This window comes from Ranitomeya imitator, chromosome 1 (genome assembly GCF_032444005.1).
Source record: "Ranitomeya imitator isolate aRanImi1 chromosome 1, aRanImi1.pri, whole genome shotgun sequence".
NCBI lineage: Eukaryota > Metazoa > Chordata > Amphibia > Anura > Dendrobatidae > Ranitomeya > Ranitomeya imitator.
The window spans coordinates 1513262-1531864 of NC_091282.1; the positions used below are offsets into that span (position 1 = coordinate 1513262).

Below are 18603 nucleotides of genomic sequence, written 5' to 3' on the forward strand. Positions count from 1 at the left end.
CCTATGTACAGTCACTATTACAGACTTACACAGTATGTTAGATAGTATATCAGTGGGCAAGTCTGTCTTCTTGACCCACCAGACATAACACTTAAATTCACAAGCCAATATACAGATAAAAAGCCAGTTCTTTTGGTTTGCAAAAAACATGGTTGTCTGGGAAATTAAGATAAAATCTGGTTTCTTCACAATGTTGTTGAGTGAGAATTGTAAACTGCCGTAGTAATGACCAATACGTTGTAGTGACCAGAATATTATGCCCATCCCGTGCTTCTGGAGATATGCACCCATAAGATAGGCAGGCTCTCATCGCAACAGAAATGCCAAACATGTGGGCACTAAATGTGGTTTATGCACACTGGGGGGCATTTGAGTTTTGGAGTGCAGAATTTGCTGAATTTCTTTTTGGGGACGAGAAGCCAAAGTGCTTTTGCAGAACCTTTGTACTATCAGTATGTGGAAGCCCCCTATATTTCCATTGAGAGATGACACACCTGAGTGGATTGAGTAGAAGCTTTTGTTGGGCCCATTTTGGATCTCATTTATCCTGCACTTGACACTTTGGGGTTTCCATCTAAATCTCCGAGAGACGTAATTCAGGTGACACGATGGACAGGTCCATTCGCTATAATGAGGCAGCAGATTTACTCTGTCGAAAAAGATAGACACCGCCGGATAAGCCACATGATGTCCACTCTGCCTCTATCTGCCTCATTATAGGGAATCTTCCGCCGGAGGTTCTGTCTGAATCGCAAATTTCAGAGATTTACACAGAAGCCCCGGCGTAAGTGCTCAGTGCAGAGCGCAGGATAAATGTGCGCCGAGCCTTACTGCGATGTTTTTATGTTTGGCTTCTGTCACACACTAAAAGACGCTTTTATTGCAAAATAAAGTTTTTGCATCACCATATTTTGAGAGCTATAATTTTTCCATTTTTCGCCCCACATAGTAATGTGATGGCTTATTTTTTTACGTGACGAGTTGACGTTGGCACATGACGTTGACTTTCTATTACAGTTTTTCAGAGGCAGAATGAACAAACACCAGCTACTCAGCAATTTTTTTATGCCATTCACCGTGTGGTAAAATTGATGAGGCATCTTTATTCTTTAGGTCCGTACGATTAGAGCGATACCTCATTTATATATTTTTTTATGTTTTGGCGCTTTCACACAATAAAAACTTTTATAGAAAAAAATAATTATTTTTGCATTGCTTTATTTTGAGAGCTGTAACTTTTTTTATTTCCTGCTGATGGAGATGTATGGCGGCTTGTTTGTTTATCTGTGAGGTTATCTAGTGGGGCAGTTTTATAGGTCATTTCATTCTGGATGCAGAATTATCACTTGTACTTTATTCTTATTTTTACATAAATATAGCTATTTTGTTTTTTTTCATTTTTTATTTATCTTGTGGCGCTTTTATTATGCTGATCGCTTGTATACTGCACTGACTGAAGCCTCTTAGTCCATGCTCCTGGCACAGTCACTGGCTGACCATGAGGTTGTCATGTCACCATCGGGCACTCGCAATGACGTCACGGTGGTGCCGATCGGAAGGAAGAGGGAGCCCCCTCGCTCTCCCACACTCCTACATTTTGCTATCAGTATTAATCTAGGCATCTTGGAGGGTGAACAGCCAGGGGCAGTGTGGCACCGCTCCTGGCATTGATAGCCGGGACTCTGCTATCCCATAAGCCGACGTCCCAGCGGCGATTGCAAGGGTATAGCTCCTGTGCTGGCATGATCGCCAAGACGTACAAAGGTAGTGAAGGGGTTAAAGAAGAATTAAAACAGTAACTCGTCTATTAATAGGAGGACGGCAGGTTCTCTCCTCTTAGAGTGGTCCCAGAGGATCCTGTCCAGGAGGGAGGCCGTGTCCTCATGGTGACCTCATGAGCTCCCAAAAAAGAATTGTGATGAGGGAACAGCCGCCATCTTGGACGGGCATACTAACAGAGATTGGCGTGACTCCATTTTGTCTCCTGGTCACAGGTCTGCAGAGAGGGGTGCTCCGGGCCCCCACCTTTTCTAATGAATAAAGTTCCTATTAGTATGGTAATGGGCTGAGCTCAGTGTTGACTGCAGAAGGTACTTCAAAGCTCAGTGAGGAAGCCACACCAGCAGGGGGCTTGGAAATGCTTGGGGGCTTAATTAAAGCATGCATGTCCAGTGGCCACAGGATACACATCTATTATGGCAGCCCAGTCGAACCGTCTCCAACATGGAATCGTGAATTATGGACGCATCGTCCGAGGTACCGGCTCATAAAAAGTATTCCCCTCGCCCTAAAGAAATTGCGCATCTAACAGTGCGACTCCCGTGTCCATGGGAGGTCTGAAACCCGAGATATAGAGATTAGCCTCCCACAGGGACCGAATGGGTCCAGGTTTGATCCCAGTACGACCGGCAGAACAAACCACATGCGCTGGTACTGCCCGTGTACTGATCCGATCATCCTGAGAGAAGTTATCCCATTTATTAGATATTGGAACAAATCTTGCAGAGAGGCACAGGGGTGGAGATTGCTAAGCCCACCCAGCTGCAGGGGGAGGGACCCATAGAAGGTTTAAGAGCCAAGGACACTTGGAGAGGGGGACTCACTCCACAGAAGAAGATGATGATGATGATATCTTAAGGAAAAGGGTATGCCAGCCAGAGGGGAGCAAGCACACGCTTTCTGGGGGCTGCCCGACAACTAAGTTTTGGACCTGCGGAATGCTGCGCCCTCCCGGCTTCCACAAGCGACCTTCAACCTGGTAAATTGACCTCCAGCTGTACACCTTTAAGCCCTGTATTGTGATTGTTATATTTTACTCTGACTGTAACTCTTGATATATTTTGACTGTATATTACTTGTAATTACCTAGTGCGCCCTTAAGGCAATTAAATCATAAATTAATTTGGGGCTGATCCTTTTACTCTGATTGCTAATCTTAGAATACGCAGCGTGGGTGACAGGCAGGGCTGCCACTAGAAATTTCGGGGCCCCATACTGGCAAAATTTTCGGGGCCCCCTTGAGACTCCGCCCAGGCTCCACCCCAGCCCCGCCTCCACGCTCCACCCCTCGAACTGTCCACAGTCCCACCGCTCTCTCTTGGAAAAACTCCACTTCTCACCTATCACACATTAACAGTTCCCATCACCAGATCACACATATAGCCGGCAGCTTTTGTTTTGGCCAAAAGATTTTTTAAGCCGCTACCATAACACGGTAGACACTTTTGGCCGGGCCGTACTCTATTGTAACCTATTAAATATTTGTTAAAATATGCAATACAATTTAGGTATATTTTTATTTATTTTTCAATTTTTAAAATGACCAATAATATCACATACAAGGAACAAATACCACTACACCATGACCAGACCACATATTACCACTAGTGACCGAATAATATCACATACAAGGAACAAATACCGCTACACCATGACCAGACCGCATATTACCACCACAGTGATCAAATAATATCACATACAAGGAACAAATACCGCAACACCATGTCCAGACCACATAGTACCACGACAGTGACTGAATACTACAATTCTGATCAGTAATTAAAAAAAAAGCACCATACTATCACCATAAGTGCCATTATACACAGGAGATCTGTACTTAGTATGCAGTGTCTGTGTACAGATAAAACAGTGATCACTAGTGAAATTATACAGAGGAGCTCTGTATATAGTATACAGTGTATAGTGTCAGTGTATAGGTAACACACTGACTCACCAGTGACGTCTCTAGGTGAAGTCCTTCATCTTTCATCCAGCACAGACCGCCATCATTTCTTCCAGCCAGGACTTCTCTCTGCAGGAAATAACACAGTTATCTCTCGAGCTCTGCTTGTAGAACACATTACTTAATTTTTCCCAACTTCTACATTACACCACATGAAGAAAAAGAGGCGACATAGTGTCACTCTACACAGTAACAGGACCGCCCCCCCCCCATTTAAAACCGTGTCCTCAAAAAATAAAATAAATACATCACTGCAGTAATAATATCCCTAAATTAGCCCCTATGGTAATAATATTCCCCATCCTGGCCACAGTGTGTCTCATTCCTGGCGTCAGCCATATGTTCTCCCATCTTGCCCTCATGAGTATCCATTCTGCCCCATATGATCTCCCCATCCTGCCCCTTATGATCGCCCCATGTGATCTCTCCATCCTGCCCCATCTGTATCCATCCTGCCCCATGATCCTGCACGATCTGTCTCCAATTCTGCCCCCAGTGTCTCCAATCATGCCCCATGTCTCCATTCTGCCCCCTATGTCTCCAACCATGCCCCCATGTCTGCAATCCTGCCACTTGTCTCCAATCATGCCCCCTGTGTCTCCATTCTGCCCCATCTGTCTCCAATCCTCCCCCATCTGTCTCAAGTCATGCCCCCATGTCTTTCATCCTGCCCCGTGTCTCCAATCATGCCCTGTATCTCGCATTCTGCCCCAATGTCCAGCATTGTGCCCCAATGTCCAGCATTCTGCCCCCGGGTCTCACAGTCTGCCCCTGTGTCCAGCATTCTGCCCCTGGCACTGTGTCCGGCATTCTGCCCCTGTCACTGTGTCCGGCATTCTGCCCCTGTCACTGTGTCCGGCATTCTGCCCCTGTCACTGTGTCCGGCATTCTGCCCCTGTCACTATGTCCAGCATTCTGCCCCTGTCACTGTGTCCGGCATTCTGCCCCTGTCACTGTGTCCGGCTTTCTGCCCCTGTCACTGTGTCCGGCTTTCTGCCCCTGTCACTGTGTCCGGCATTCTGCCCCTGTCACTGTGTCCGGCATTCTGTCACTGTGTGTCCGGCATTCTGCCCCTGTCACTGTGTGTCCGGCATTCTGCCCCTGTCACTGTGTGTCCGGCATTCTGCCCCTGTCACTGTGTGTCCGGCATTCTGCCCCTGTCACTGTGTGTCCGGCATTCTGCCCCTGTCACTGTGTGTCCGGCATTCTGCCCCTGTCACTGTGTGTCCGGCATTCTGCCCCTGTCACTGTGTGTCCGGCATTCTGCCCCTGTCACTGTGTGTCCGGCATTCTGCCCCTGTCACTGTGTGTCCGGCATTCTGCCCCTGTCACTGTGTGTCCGGCATTCTGCCCCTGTCACTGTGTCCGGCATTCTGCCCCCACTGTGTGTCCAGCATTCTGCCCCCACTGTGTGTCCAGCATTCTGCCCCCAGTGTGTCCGGCATTCTGCCCCTGTCACTGTGTCCGGCATTCTGCCCCCAGTGTCTCCAGCATTCTGCCCCCAGTGTGTCCAGCATTCTGCCCCTGTCACTGTGTCCAGCATTCTGCCCCCACTGTGTGTCCAGCATTCTGCCCCCAGTGTGTCCAGCATTCTGCCCCCCCGGATCGCCGCTCTGAAAGAAAAAAAAAAAAAAGTTCTTACCTGGCCATGCTCCTGCGCCGGGCGAAGCTCCCTCCAGGCTCCACGCAGACGCACTCGCCGGGCCCGGCGGCTGACAATGACGTCAGACGCCGGCGAGTGCGCACTGCAGCCCTATTCAGCTGCCAGCCTCAGACTGTGTAGCGGCTGTTAACTATTGACGTGCGGGCGCGGGCCCGCACGTCAATAGCGTGCCGCAGCGCCTGCATGGGGGGCCCGGTGGGTAGATGAGACAGGGCCCGATGCGGGCCCCCTCTGCTCACCAGGCCCCATACGCCAGTCACGGCTGTAATGCCCTGATGGCGGCCCTGGTGACAGGGCAGTCTCCCCGGCGGCCATTTGCTCTAGGTGCAGTTCCCTTATTGACCTGAGATACAAAGGGGGCGCCGGAGAGCTGTGCCTGCGTAGTGACGTCACGGATTGGTGACGTGGGAGGAACCGGGTGTCCTTCACAAGAATCACTGATAAATGGTAACCGTCCTTCCCCCAATCTCCATAACGGTGAATTAGGAGAAAAGAAACCGCTGGATAGAAATGTGGAGCTTTCTCCAGCTTCTCTGTGGTTCCATCACTGGTGGAGAGGAAGCTTGGAGAAGTTGTGTGTCTTAGTGCGGCTCCTCCATCGGACTGACGAGGGTCTTCTCTGTCCCTCTCCTCAGGGTCCTCATTCTCCGAGGGTAGAGCAGAGAGCATTAGGCTTTGGCCTCGCTGATCATCACTTCATCCTTGGGACCACAATGTGCTGGGACCTCGGTACCGGTGGTGAGGACCACAACAATGTCATTTAGTCCCTGATGCATAAACCTAGAATTACCGGTTCTGAGAGACGTGTCTCATATATAGACAGATACACGGCAGGTCATGTATTCAGTCTGTGTCTCCACAGATGGACCCAGGAGGAGAAATCCACCAGAGAGATGTCCCCGTCCTCTGTATCCCCCAGACTGTCCGGAGGAGAATCACAACATCCCGGAGGATCATCAGGTAGATGACACTGAAGCCCTCACAACATCTGACCATGAAGTGATGGGACCTGAGCTCATCATACACTTTTCTTTTAGGGTGAAGATCTGATTGACATTAAGGTTGAGGTCATAGATGACGCAGAAGAGATAATGGATGTGTGGGCTGATCAGCAGGGTGAGGAGGGGAGACTGTCATATTCTGTGGTCACCTTCTACTACCCATGATCTCATCATCATATGACACAATCTATTCCATCACTGTGTGTTTCCTACAGATGGATCCAGGAGGAGAAATCCACCAGAGAGATGTCCCGGTCCTCTGTATCCCCAGGACTGTCCGGAGGAGAAACACAACATCCCGGAGGATCATCAGGTAGATGACACTGAAGCCCTCACAACATCTGACCATGAAGTGATGGGACCTGAGCTCATCTTACATTTTACTTTTTAGGGTGAAGATCAGGTTGACATTAAGGTTGAGGTTATACATGGAGCACAAGAGGCGATGGCAATATGGGCCGATCAGCAGGGTGAGGAGGGGAGACTGTCATGTCTGTTCTGTGGTCACCTACTACAGTCATGGCCAAAAGTTTTGAGAATGAGACAAATATTAATTTTTCCAAAGTCTACTGCTTCATTTTTTCTAATGGCAATTTGCATATACTCCTGAATGTCAGAGTGATCAGCTTAACAGCAATTACTGTACTTGCAAAGTCAATATTTGCCCAGAAAATGAACTTTAACCCTCAAAACACATTTCAACATCATTGCAGTCCTGCCTTAAAAGGAGCAGCTAACATCGTTTTAGTGATTGATCCATTAACACAGGTGTGGGTGTTGATGAGGACAGGGCTGGCGATCAATCAGTCATGATTAAGTAAGAATGACATCACTGGACACTTTAAAAGGAGGCTGGTGCTTGGTATCATTGTTTCTCTTCAGTTAACCATGGTTATCTCTAAAGAAACACGTGCAGCCATCATTGCACTGCACAAAAAATGGCCTAACAGGGAAGAGTATCGCAGCTACAAAGATTGCACCTCAGTCAACAATCTATCGCATCATCAAGAACTTCAAGGAGAGAGCTTCCATTGTTGTCAAAAAGGCTCCAGGGCGCCCAAGAAAGACCAGCAAGCGCCAGGACCGTATCTTAAAACTGTTTCAGCTGTGGGATCGGACTACCAGCAGTGCCGAGCTTGCTCAGGAATGGCAGCAGGCTGGTGTGAGTGCTTCTGCACGCACTGTGAGACTGCGGAGACTCTTTGAGCAAGGCCTAGTTTCAAGGAGGGCAGCAAAGAAGCCACTTCTCTCCAGAAAAAACATCAGGGACCGACTGATAGTCTGCAAAAGGTACAGGGAGTGGACTGCTGAGGACTGGGGCAAAGTCATTTTCTCTGATGAATCCCCTTTTCGATTGTTTGGGACATCTGGAAAACAGCTTATTCGGAGAAGAAGAGGTGAGCGCTACCACCAGTCTTGTCTCATGCCAACTGTAAAGCATCCTGAAACCATTCATGTGTGGGGTTGCTTCTCAGCCAAGGGAATCGGCCTAAAAACACAGCCATGAATAAAGAATGGTACCAGAATGTCCTCCAAGAGCAACTTCTCCCAACAGTCCAAGAACAGTTTGGCGCCCAACAATGCCTTTTCCAGCATGATGGAGCACCTTGCAATAAAGCAAAGGTGATAACTAAATGGCTCATGGAACAAAACATAGAGATTTTGGGTCCATGGCCTGGAAACTCCCCAGATCTTAATCCAATTGAGAACTTGTGGTCAATCATCAAGAGACGGGTGGACAAACAAAAACCAACAAATTCTGGCAAAATGCAAGCATTGATTATGCAAGAATGGACTGCTATCAGTCAGGATTTGGTCCAGAAGTTGATTGAGAGCATGCCAGGGAGAATTGCAGAGGTCTTGAAGAAGAAGGGTCAACACTGCAAATATTGACTTGCTGCATTAACTCATTCTAACTGTCAATATAACCTATTGGTACTCATAATATGATTGCAATTATATTTCTGTATGTGATATAAACATCAGACAAACACTAATAAAAACCAGAGGGCAGCAGATCATGTGAAAATATAATTTTGGTGTCATTCTCAAAAATTTTGGCCATGACTGTATTCCATCACTGTGTGTTTCCTACAGATGGATCCAGGAGGAGAAATCCACCAGAGAGATCTCCCCGTCCTCTGTATTCCCCGGACTGTCCGGAGGAGAAACACAACATCCCGGAGGATCATCAGGTAGACGGTGCTGAGCCCTGTACCGGATCTGTATATGGGGGGACATTTCTGATCGAGGTCATAGATGTCACAGATTTTGGTGGTCTCTTGTATTGTGCTGATTGTTACATCTGATCAATCAGGAGGAAGATCCGACTAAGAATAAAGTGAAGGAAGAGACAGAAGAGGAAGCGATGACGAGGGGGGATCAACCGTGTGTGAGTGACGGGAAGGAGGAGATTCCTGGAGATGTTTCCACAGGTGTGTGATATTAACTGGCGTATGATAATGATGATGATGACGATGACCATTATGTAATAATGACCGCAGTGTGTGATATTGTGTGGAGCTTTATCTGCTGTCCTCATCACAGCAGAAGCGTCCGGTGATGGCGCGGCTGCTCCTGTACAGTCCGGCGGTGCACCGATGAATAACAGGGCCGCCTTCACACCTTTTCTTAATGATTTAGGAAGCACACATTTAGTTTTCCTTTACCTTTGAGAATATTTCTTCCACCCCTTCCATCCGTATTTTTCTTCCACAAGTCCCGTGCTTCCATATAAATGTCTGAGCTTGTGTTACAGGTTGTGAATCTCCCCGTCCTATGGATGTCGGTGATGTAGCAGCCTCTGCCTGGTGCTGACGAGCGACGACACATGTCACATGTAGCGTCGTCCTACCTGTCCCCTCTGTTTGCCTCCCACTGCCTCCTGCACTGAGGCCGACGTTCTGGTCCCTCTACATCCAAGTCTGCCGCCTGGTGACATGAAGAGACCTGTGGTAAGTCCGGAAGTGCCATGCTATGGAGGTGTGGGTCAGACATATGGATGTCATCCCTCTGCCACTATGGAGGCCATCTTGGCTGTAGGAGAACCAGAACACCGGTCTCAGTCGGAGGACACCAGGTAGGTGACAGTACATGACAAATGTTTAGTCCCCCCTCTGTGCCGGGGTGGAGAATTGCTTCATCATAAAAGGGATTATGAGCTTGTAGCTACAAGCAGATGTGATATATCCGGCCCCGTAGCCCCCCAGCGTATAATATCCGGCCCCGTAGCCCCCCCAGCGTATAATTTCCGGCCCCGTAGCCCCCCCAGCGTATAATATCCAGCCCCATAGCCCCCCAGCGTATAATATTCGGCCCCATAGCCCCCCAGCGTATAATATCCAGCCCCATAGCCCCCCAGCGTATAATATCCAGCCCCATAGCCCCCCAGCGTATAATATCCGGCCCCATAGCCCCCCAGCGTATAATATCATATCCGGCCCCATAGCCCCCCAGCGTATAATATCCAGCCCCATAGCCCCTCAGCGTATAATATCCAGCCCCATAGCCCCTCAGCATATAATATCCAGCCCCATAGCCCCCCAGCATATAATATTCAGCCCCATAGCCCCCAGCGTATAATATCCAGCCCCATAGCCCCCCAGCGTATAATATCCAGCCCCATAGCCCCCCAGCGTATAATATCCAGCCCCATAGCCCCTCAGCATATAATATCCAGCCCCATAGCCCCCCAGCATATAATATCCAGCCCCATAGCCCCCAGCGTATAATATCCAGCCCCATAGCCCCCCAGCGTATAATATCCAGGCCCATAGCCCCCCAGCGTATAATATCCAGCCCCATAGCCCCCCAGCGTATAATATCCAGCCCCATAGCCCCCCAGCGTATAATATCCAGCCCCATAGCCCCTCAGCGTATAATATCCGGCCCCATAGCCCCCCAGCGTATAATATCATATCCGGCCCCATAGCCCCCCAGCGTATAATATCATATCCGGCCCCATAGCCCCCCAGCGTATAATATCCGGCCCCGTAGCCCCCCTCAGCGTATAATATCCAGCCCCATAGCCCCCCAGCGTATAATATCCGGCCCTGTTGCCCCCACCCCAGTATATAACATGCGGTTCCTCCCCACATATGGGTTCACACAGGAACTGTTGGGTAAACAGAGCCTGGAAGGGCGTAATTAGGGGGTGATATGTGCAAAATAGGACAGATTTAAAAATGCTTTATACTGGCAAAATTAAAAAAAATAAAAGGAACATCCCTTTAAATGTTTATTAGGTCCATGAAAAAAAACCTACTCATGTGATCAGTCCAAGCGAGTTACATTGGCCGTGTGCCGTCTGTTACTCAGCGACTATTAACCCTTTACACGACCATTTACAGTTTCCTGCTCCAGAACGGTAATCGCTGCCGAATACAACTGCGAATAAATCCAAAGAAAAAAATAAAGAAAAAGATACAAAAATACAAACTTAACCCCTGAGTGACTGAGCTAGTTTCTCTATCGCTTCATTGGAGGACACCGGAAGCCATGGGGGTCTGCTGCTGACACTAGGCAATAAACAGCGATCTCCTCCTCAGTAGTGTACAGCAGCTGACCAGTTTAGCTTAGGCCGCTTTCACACTTGCGTCAGTACGTGTCCGTCGCTATGCGTTGGGCCGACGTACCGACGCACGTTGTGAAATTTGTGTACGACGTGGGCAGCGGATGCAGTTTTTCAACGCATCCGCTGCCCATTCTGAAGTCCGGGGAGAATGGGGCAGAGTTAGGGTTACCGCATGCGCGGTAGAAAATGGCGGATGCGACGGACAAAAAAAAGTTCACTTTTTTGTGCCGCTGTCCGCCAAAACACGACACGACTAATATAAGTCTATGGGTAAAAAACGCATCCTGCGAGCACATTTGCAGAATCCGTTTTTTTCCCAAACGACGGATTGCTAAAAACGCAAAGTGTGAAAGTAGCCTTAGGCCGGTTTCACATTTGCGTTTTTTGCCGCTGCGTTTTAACGCATATAAACGCATGCGTTTTTTTCCCTATATTTAACATTAAAAACGCATGCTTTTTTTTGTATGCGTTTTGCCGCGTTTGACAACGCATGCGTCGTTTCTATGCTTGCGTTTTGTTGCGGAAATGCAACATGTAGTAATTTCTAGAGGCGTTTTTTTGCCACAAAAAAACGTATTGCTGTCTATGTAAAAGCATGCGTTTTTAAGCACAATGCGTTTGGTTGCGTTTTTTAACGCATGCGTTTCCATAGAGAAAAACTAGTCTACACACTGATAAGCCACCCCCCACCATCAAGGTGATAAAGGGATCCAAACCCTACCCCTAACCCTAGCCCTATCCCCACACCATCAAGGTGATAAAGAGATCCAAACCCTAACCCCCCACCATCAAGGTGATAAAGGGATCCAAACCCTAACCCCCCACCATCAAGGTGATAAAGGAATCCAAACCCTAACCCCACACCATCAAGGTGATAAAGGAATCCAAACCCTAACCCCACACCATCAAGGTGATAAAGGAATCCAAACCCTAACCTCCCACCATCAAGGTGATAAAGGGATCCAAACCCTAACCCCCCACCATCAAGGTGATAAAGGGATCCAAACCCTAACCCTAGCCCTAACCCCCCACCATCAATGTGATAAAGGGATCAAAACCCTAACCCCCCACCATCAAGGTGATAAAGGGATCCTAACCCTAGCCCTATCCCCCCACCATCAAGGTGATAAAGGGATCCTAACCCTAGCCCTATCCCCCCACCATCAAGGTGATAAAGGGATCCTAACCCTAGCCCTAACCCCCCACCATCAAGGTGATAAAGGGATCCTAACCCTAACCCTATCCCCCCACCATCAAGGTGATAAAGGGATCCAAACCCTACCCCTAACCCTAGGGACCCTAACCCTTACCCTAGCTATTTCTATTTATAGTGGGTTTTCTAGTTGATTTTTATGATTGGCAGCTGTCACACACTTCTCATCATGCGTTTCAAAAACGCAAACGCAGGAAAAAACGCATGTAAACGCGTTAAAACGCGGCTTTTTTTACCACATGCAAAAACGCATGCGTCTAAAAAACGCAGCGTTTGTACGCGTTTACATGCGTTTTTTTCACCACCTGCGTTTGCGTTTTAAAAGCTGCGTTTTTAAACGCAAATGTGAAACTAGCCTAAGTGTCAGAAGGACGCGGACACGGGTTTTTCAGTAGACCCATATGTACACCGGTTTTTGGCATCTTTCAATAATTTTTTACGTTTTTTCTTTTTCTGAAGGATTTTTTCTTAACCTTTTTGTAGGGAAATAGTGTGAATATTCCCTCTGTTATCCCATGTAGAGACAAAGTGTACGGCGTGGACTGTCAATCCAGCAGGACCCTAACCTTTAACACACGAGATGTGTTCATGTGATCCGGTCCTCGCCCCCCACCACTGCCAGCTCGCTCTCCAGAGCCAGACGGCATCGGGTGGTATAGAGGTACAGTGGTACAGAGGTTGGCGGCAGCTTCGACCTTTCCATGATAAGACATCGGAGGAATCCGCTAAAGGGATGGAGAGGTGATTCTTCTCCCGCAGGTCCACTCTCTCCAGTGTGTGTCGTTATCCATCGGGAACATTGTGAGACCCAGGAAACCACCAGTTTCTGAAATTAGAGGAGGAGGAGAGTGGATTAATACCTATATTGTGTGGGATTTTTGTATGGCGAATTTATGTTCAGTTGTGCACCCATTTTTTTGGGGGGGGGCGAATAGAAGATATCACATTGGGCATTAGGCTTTTGAATTAAGGAAACAGAAAGGAGCTAATTATCTAATAGTACCTTGTCATGTGATATCTGACTGTGCACCCATTTGATTGGTGTTCCATTAGTATATTGAAGACCATATAAATATTATAGGCGCTGTGTAATAGCGATACGGATCAGATTTTCTTTGTCTAAATTGGAGCCCCAAAGATGACTATTAATGTGATTGCTCTGGCCATATCATCTTTGTTGGGGTATTAATGTGACTACACATCTTGTCTGCATCCCTCCTGGAACATACAGCAATAACTACGAGATATTTATATCTTAGGTACTCCCTTTAATTGTTTTTGTATGTGTGTGTTTTTTGTCTATATTATAGTGTGTAGGATGTTCAGGGTGCATTAGGGTCCGTAGCGCTACCGACATTCAGCGGGGGTGCCATCACGTCTTCAACTAGGGTGCCATCATCCGCTGGCAGGTAGGGTGAACTTTAGGGCTCATCTAGGGAGACATTAGTCTTAGATTTTTTTTTTCCCCTATTGACCCTCCATTTTTTCACCTTTATAACATAATCAAGTATTTTTGACCCTTTTAAATACAATAATGAAGGTTAATTTTTAGAGGTCGATTTGTGCCAGTGTCACCATTTTATAAATGTTATTCACTTTACCTATTGTGATAATGTTATGGCATGTAGTTGTCTTCCTTATTACCTGTACTTTCACTGACAAGGGTCTTCATTTTGAGCTCCATCAAATTTCAAAATCCCTTTTGTGAATTTTATCTTTCATCTTTATAGGAAATCCTTGTGATAATAGCAGTTTGTCACTAAATTGTAAAAAAGAAGATATCAGGAAGCACTCTTATGGAGAAAGCCTCATTACCCTTCATGGACCTCCTGGACTTCACAGTACTTCACTTTCTTATAATCCTCCTAATCATGAGGAACCCTTTCCTGAGCAATCTCGATTTGTTACCACAATTCCAGGTAACAAAGTGGATACAAGATTTCAGTGTCACAAGGAATTTACTAAAAGCTCTGATTATCTAACTCAAAGCAAACATAAAAGAGAGAAGCCATACTCCTGTTCAGAATGTGGGAAATGCTTTCCAAATAAATCAAAATGTGTTCTACATGAGAAAATTCACACAGGAGAAAAGCCATTTTCATGTTCAGAATGTGGGAAATCCTTCACAGAAAAAGGGACTCTTACTAAACATCAGAGAATTCACACAGGAGAAAGGCCATTTTCATGTTCAGAATGTGAGAAATCCTTCACAGAAAAAGGGACTCTTATTAAACATCAGAGAATTCACACAGGAGAAAGGCCATTTTCATGTTCAGAATGCGGGAAATCCTTCAAACATAACAGTAGTCTTATTATACATCAGAGAATTCACACAGGAGAAAGGCCATTTTCATGTTCAGAATGTGAGAAATCCTTCACAGAAAAAGGGACTCTTATTATACATCAGAGATATCACACAAGAGAAAAGCCATTTTCATGTTCAGAATGTGGGAAGTCCTTCACATATAAAGGGAAGCTTATTATACATCAGAGAATTCACACAGGAGAAAAGCCATTTTCATGTTCAAAATGTGAGAAATCCTTCACAGATAAAGTGAGTCTTATTAAACATCAGAGAATTCACACAGGAGAAAAGCCATTTTCATGTTCAAAATGTGAGAAATCCTTCACAGATAAAGCGAGTCTTATTAAACATCAGAAAATTCACACAGGAGAAAAGCCATTTTCATGTTCAGAATGTGGGAAATCCTTCAAAGATAAAGGGACTCTTACTAAACATCAGAGAATTCACACAGGAGAAAAGCCCTTTTCCTGTTCAGAATGTGAGAAATCCTTCACAGATAAAAAGTTTCTTATTAGACATCAGAGAATTCACACAGGAGAAAAGCCATTTTCATGTTCAGAATGTGGGAAATCCTTCAAAGATAAAGGGACTCTTACTTACCATCAGAGAACTCACACAGGAGAAAGGCCATTTTCGTGTTCAGAATGTGAGAAATCCTTCACAGATAAAGCGAGTCTTAATAAACATCACAGAATTCACACAGGAGAAAGGCCATTTTCATGTTCAGAATGTGAGAAATCCTTCACACAAAAAGGGACTCTTATTATACATCAGAGATATCACACAAGAGAAAAGCCATTTTCATGTTCAGAATGTGGGAAGTCCTTCACATATAAAGGGAAGCTTATTATACATCAGAGAATTCACACAGGAGAAAAGCCATTTTCATGTTCAAAATGTGAGAAATCCTTCACAGATAAAGTGAGTCTTATTAAACATCAGAGAATTCACACAGGAGAAAAGCCATTTTCATGTTCAGAATGTGGGAAATCCTTCAAAGATAAAGGGACTCTTACTAAACATCAGAGAATTCACACAGGAGAAAAGCCCTTTTCCTGTTCAGAATGTGAGAAATCCTTCACAGATAAAGCGAGTCTTAATAAACATCACAGAATTCACACAGGAGAAAAGCCATTTTCATGTTCAGAATGTGGGAAATCCTTCAAAGATAAAGGGGCTCTTACTTACCATCAGAGAACTCACACAGGAGAAAGGCCATTTTCGTGTTCAGAATGTGAGAAATCCTTCACAGATAAAGCGAGTCTTAATAAACATCACAGAATTCACACAGGAGAAAAGCCATTTTCATGTTCAGAATGTGAGAAATCCTTCACAGAAAAAGCGAGTCTTATTAAACATCAGAGAATTCACACAGGATAAAAGCCATTTTCATGTTCAGAATGTGGGAAGTCCTTCGCGGTTAAAGGGCATCTTATTAGACATCAGAGAATTCATACAGGAGAGAAGTCACATTCATGTTCATAATGTGGGAAATGTTTTATCCAAAAAGCAAATCTTGTAACACATCTAAGAATTCACACAGGGAAGAAACCGTTTTCATGTTTACAATGTGAAAAATGCTTTACAGAGAAATCACAACTTGTTAAACATAGGAGAACTCACACAGGAGAGAAGCTGTATTAATGTCCAGAATTTGGTAAATCTTTTATACATAAATCACCTCTTCTCTGAAGAGAAGTCACACAGGAGAAAAGCCATTTTCATGTTCAAAATGTGAGAAATCCTTCACAGATAAAGTGAGTCTTATTAAACATCAGAGAATTCACACAGGAGAAAAGCCATTTTCATGTTCAGAATGTGGGAAATCCTTCAAAGATAAAGGGACTCTTACTAAACATCAGAGAATTCACACAGGAGAAAAGCCCTTTTCCTGTTCAGAATGTGAGAAATCCTTCACAGATAAAGCGAGTCTTAATAAACATCACAGAATTCACACAGGAGAAAAGCCATTTTCATGTTCAGAATGTGGGAAATCCTTCAAAGATAAAGGGGCTCTTACTTACCATCAGAGAACTCACACAGGAGAAAGGCCATTTTCGTGTTCAGAATGTGAGAAATCCTTCACAGATAAAGCGAGTCTTAATAAACATCACAGAATTCACACAGGAGAAAAGCCATTTTCATGTTCAGAATGTGAGAAATCCTTCACAGAAAAAGCGAGTCTTATTAAACATCAGAGAATTCACACAGGAGAAAAGCCATTTTCATGTTCAGAATGTGAGAAATCCTTCACAGAAAAAGCGAGTCTTATTAAACATCAGAGAATTCACACAGGATAAAAGCCATTTTCATGTTCAGAATGTGGGAAGTCCTTCGCGGTTAAAGGGCATCTTATTAGACATCAGAGAATTCATACAGGAGAGAAGTCACATTCATGTTCATAATGTGGGAAATGTTTTATCCAAAAAGCAAATCTTGTAACACATCTAAGAATTCACACAGGGAAGAAACCGTTTTCATGTTTACAATGTGAAAAATGCTTTACAGAGAAATCACAACTTGTTAAACATAGGAGAACTCACACAGGAGAGAAGCTGTATTAATGTCCAGAATTTGGTAAATCTTTTATACATAAATCACCTCTTCTCTGAAGAGAAGTCACACAGGAGATAAGCTATATTCATGTTCAATGTGTGGGAAATCTTCAGTAAATCAAATTTTGTTAGACATGACTGAAATCATACAGAGAAAAGCTGTATTCATATTTAAAATGTGGGAAATCTTTTTGTCATTTTCTCATCTTTACTATGGACTAGGGAGGCTGTGAGTGATAACTGAACCTCGCAATGGGATCTGATGTATGCTGGACTGTCAGTGTTGTGAGTGACAGTCCATTCATCCAATCTGATCCTGGGGCATTCTGGGCTCACAGCATTTTGATCAACAGCCCTGCTGCTCAATGTGGGCTTGCTTCAGGCATTTCCCCAGGTGCCTCTCATCTTTGGTAATTTTCTAGTTATTTAGCTGGCTAGCTGTGAGCAGATCGGTGTCAGCTGTAGCTGAGCTTAGTTTGGTATGTGCTTAGCTCTGTCTGATTGTGTCTTTCTCTGATCTTGTTGCCGGATGTAGGCTTTGTCGTGACTATTCATGTGGATTATCCCTTCTGCTCTTGACGCTTTCTGACTGCATGTACCTGACCCCGTACTTGGCCTCTGACTGACTGTTTTTCTTACTCCCTAGTCTTGACGTACCCTCCTGGTATTTGACCCTGGACTGTTTCCTGACCACGACTTTGTCCTGCTGCTCTTTATCTTGTGCCCTCCTGGCATCTGACCTCAGACCTCCTGTCTACCTTTTCTCTAGGCTTGTCAGTGAGTAGTGACTCAGCGTCACACGTTTATACATAAATCAAATCTTAATATATAATGACCATGGAAGAAAATCTCGGGTTAAGAAGTGTACAATTCGAGGTAGATGAGAGAAAATATATATTTATTATTCATATTAAAACCAAACAATAAACTGAGGTGCCTCATGCCAAAGAGAGATGCAGGACAGTACATTGCATAGGCAACAATTCTAACAAACCAAAGCAGAATAGAAAAGAGGCAGCACTCACCGATCTTCCGAGACAGGTAAATTAATTACTCACAATAAAACCTTCACGGCCGGGGGTGCTGAGATTCTGAGTGCGGCAAGCCTGACAGCCGTTTCGCAGACTGACCCGTAGAAGCGCCCGTTAGGCGCGAAACGGCCGTCGTCAGGCTTGCCGCACTCAGAATCTGAGCACCCCCAGGCATGAAGGTTTTATTGTGAGTAATAAATTTACCTGTCTCGGAAGATCGGTGAGTGCTGCCTCTTTTCTCTTCTGCTTTGGATTGTTCCATTTGTTTATTCGGCTACAGCACCCGGAATCTAAAGACTAGACCTCCACTGCAGGTGAGCAGTGTCAGCTAATTTATAGAGGCGTTGGCGTGGTCTAAACTGTTTTTGTTTTACTTCAACAATTATAACAAAACCTACACAATTTTAATATCCATATGTCACGAATCACAGGGGGGATATTTTTATTATCCCCACCGCTGACACCAATATGTCATGAACCGGGGTAGTTTGGTTGGCCCCAGTTCTTTTATCAAGGGGAT

The 18603-nt window shown here is 45.4% G+C and overlaps 1 pseudogene; it reads left to right on the top strand.

Annotated features, from left to right (window-relative positions):
- Positions 1-18076, top strand: part of LOC138657710 (zinc finger protein 850-like) — a 127804-nt pseudogene extending 109728 nt beyond the window's left edge.
- The last annotated feature ends 527 nt before the right edge of the window (positions 18077-18603 follow it).